This window comes from Hibiscus syriacus, unplaced genomic scaffold, assembly GCF_006381635.1.
Source record: "Hibiscus syriacus cultivar Baekdansim isolate YM2019G1 unplaced genomic scaffold, ASM638163v2 tig00112523_pilon, whole genome shotgun sequence".
Lineage (NCBI taxonomy): Eukaryota > Viridiplantae > Streptophyta > Magnoliopsida > Malvales > Malvaceae > Hibiscus > Hibiscus syriacus.
In genome coordinates, this window is record NW_024063355.1 from 746,125 (window position 1) to 749,017 (window position 2,893).

Here is a 2,893-nt window from a genome sequence, read left to right on the forward strand (position 1 = left end):
TGTTTATGCATTCGAATAAAACGAAAACTAAATATTAAGTGTGTTTTTTAAAACATTAAAAGTTAAGTACAGAAACGGACTAAAATTAATGGTTTAGGTACTAAATACATAATATACCTTCTCTTTTATTATTTTATTGTAGGTTGGGTTTAAGAATCTTATCCTTTTATTTCATTTTATTGAAGTTAAGAAATTGGTTTTTTATTCACCGAAATCAAACATTTCTCGAGTAATCTTATGCAGATTTGACGCAAACAGATTCTGTGTTTTTTATCACACAAATCACCATGAATCTGAACTGTTCGATTCAGAAAACTTCTGGTAGAGGCTTTCCTTCAAGGAAAGACTTGAATAACATGAGTGATCTCTCTGGCTGTGAGAATGGAGCTTCATGTGAAGCTCCTTTGATTGTTGCAAACGACAGTATGTTTCCATAAACTTGAGTCCACCCTCCAACCTGAAACAAGTCACGAACACGGCTGGTTTTAGGATATCGAATTCGAATGCCTCGAGTAGAATGAAAAGACGAAGTAATGCCGATGAAAATACCTGTTTTCCTTCGAACCAAACTCTGTAAGGTACGGTTGTTTCCAGTCCTAAGTCCTTCGCCAGTCGACGTCGGGATCTCCAGGTTCAGCAGCTGATAATCAAGTATGCTGTTGACGACAAAGAAAATCCAGTTCAATTGGTCATGTTGGATACCTATTTGCACATAGAAACTTTCTTATATTACAATGTATGTATAGCTATGTCAAAGAATTAGTACTTGCTGCAGACGGTCCATCTGCGAACTCCGACGAGCCGAGCATGAAGAGCTTTCTGCACGTCCTTCCGGTTTAGATAATTCACGATTTTGTCTTCGACGCATACGTCTACCCTTTTGGATACTTGCTGGAAGTTAAAACAAAAGATCTTAATCACATTGGAACAAAATTTATATGCAATCGGTTTTGCAGGGAAGAGTTTTACCTGAGGATTTATAGCCATCGATTGTGAGAGCACTGATGATATGCAGACATCGAGAGTGACATCATATTTGTCGACGAATCTACTGGTTTCTCTGCTTACTTGGCTCATCACCTTGAAACAGGACGGTGAAACCGAGTCTCTGTAGTACTCGCTGACATATCGAGAATAGTTGCAGACAGAGGTGAACATTTTGTAGGTTGAGTCTGATATTAATCCATGGGACCAGAAGTACTCGGCCCTTGAATTGAAATCAGTTGCGAATTCCAGAACCGGATTACCAAGCTGCCAAGTATGAAGTCGTTCTCTTAGATACAGAACATTGAGCACTATAAAGATCGAGATTCGGCCATTCCCCTCATGTCATCGATCCTCGTTAGCTCATTTCGAAAATATCATCCTCTTGATGAGGACAAAAGGACTCGGAATATCTCAGTATGTACACAAGGTAAATGTCCGAATGTCGATCATTACTATTGCAGTTTGTTTAGCATGCAGATTTGATTTCAACATAATAACACTCACAGCAATTCCTCTTAAATTGAACAGATTCTGCTTCTTGTTGAATTCCACCATAAGTTTTGCAAGTTGAGGAACATAATGGCCTGATAGTATCAGTAAGTTAGCCAGCAAATGAACAATTTTTGTAAAGATTCGATGTCATTCGTATCGAATCTAAAGTACCTGCATAGCTTTCTCCTGTTACATACAAATCCCTGTGCCTGTAATTTGGAAATCTTTTGTACCAGTTTTGCAAGAACACAAAATTGTCCCTGGCTTGAGAAAATTAAAGAAAAAGATCAACTTTAGAAGAAAATAACGCTGTTATATCTATAAACATAGCACTCGCCAACTCGACTAATTCGAAATCTTTTAACTCGACTCGATCGAATACTCGTAAACATAGTATACAGAAAGTGAAATACCAGTGGTCTCATCATCCACTGCTACATAGGAAGAGCTGTTGGTGGCATAAGAGAACCCTACTCCAATTGGTGTCTCTAAATACAACATATTAGCTTCTGCAAAGAAAAACAACAACAGATTAATCATCATTAGGAATCGATAAATACAAAAAACGGGAGATTAAAGAATCAGAAATCTGTAAGAAAACCTCTGTTCCAGCTGTAATGATTTCTTACTAGAACCTCTCCATTTGGTCTGAAAGGGCCATTTTCAGAGAATGCACCAACACCAAGTGAAGAACAACCAGGTCCTGTAGGAAAAAAAAATACAAAGTGACAAAGATCATAAAAAAAACCCAGAATTTTCCAGCTTTGAAGTAAAAAAGGAGAAGAAATGCAGACCTCCATTCAACCAAAGGACTAAAGGTTTTGAAGCAGGATGAGTTTCAGCTTCAACAAAGTAGTAAAAAAGGGCTTTTTGCTTCTTGTAATCCACAGGAACATACCCAGAGAAGTGTTGAAAGCTCAAATTAGAGGGCTGCCCTGGAAGCCTAACGATTTTATCAGCTAAAGAAGATTCAATCTTCATGACAAAACACAGCTCTACCAATAGTACCAAAGCAACCGCCATTGTTTTCCATGAAGAAGAACACATTGTTTTTAGACAGAGAAAAGAGAATGGAATCTGTGACCTGAACCAGTTCTGAGTTCGTTTGCTTTTGTTTTTTTATCTAGAACTGAACCAGCAAAAAGGATACCTTTAGAGGAGAAAAAACCATAGAGCATGTTCCTTGGAAAGTGGCTTTACAGGGATAACTTTTCCAAAATTTTCTCAGAAAACTACTAGCATTAATCATCAAGTTTAGTTAAAACAAATCCCAGTTCTTTATATTCTTGGCATGTCCAATTCCAACAGTGAATATTCCTTGGGTTTTCTTTTTCCCAGTAAACTGATGGACTGAATCAGCTTTTCTTGATCTGTAAGTACAAACCCATATTTTGTTCCACTGATTTTTCTGCAG

The 2,893-nt window shown here is 37.5% G+C and overlaps 1 pseudogene; it reads right to left on the reverse strand.

Annotated features, from left to right (window-relative positions):
* Positions 1–292: 292 nt before the first annotated feature.
* LOC120181354 lies at positions 293–2,568 on the reverse strand (annotated as a pseudogene).
* Between the last annotated feature and the right edge of the window lie 325 nt (positions 2,569–2,893).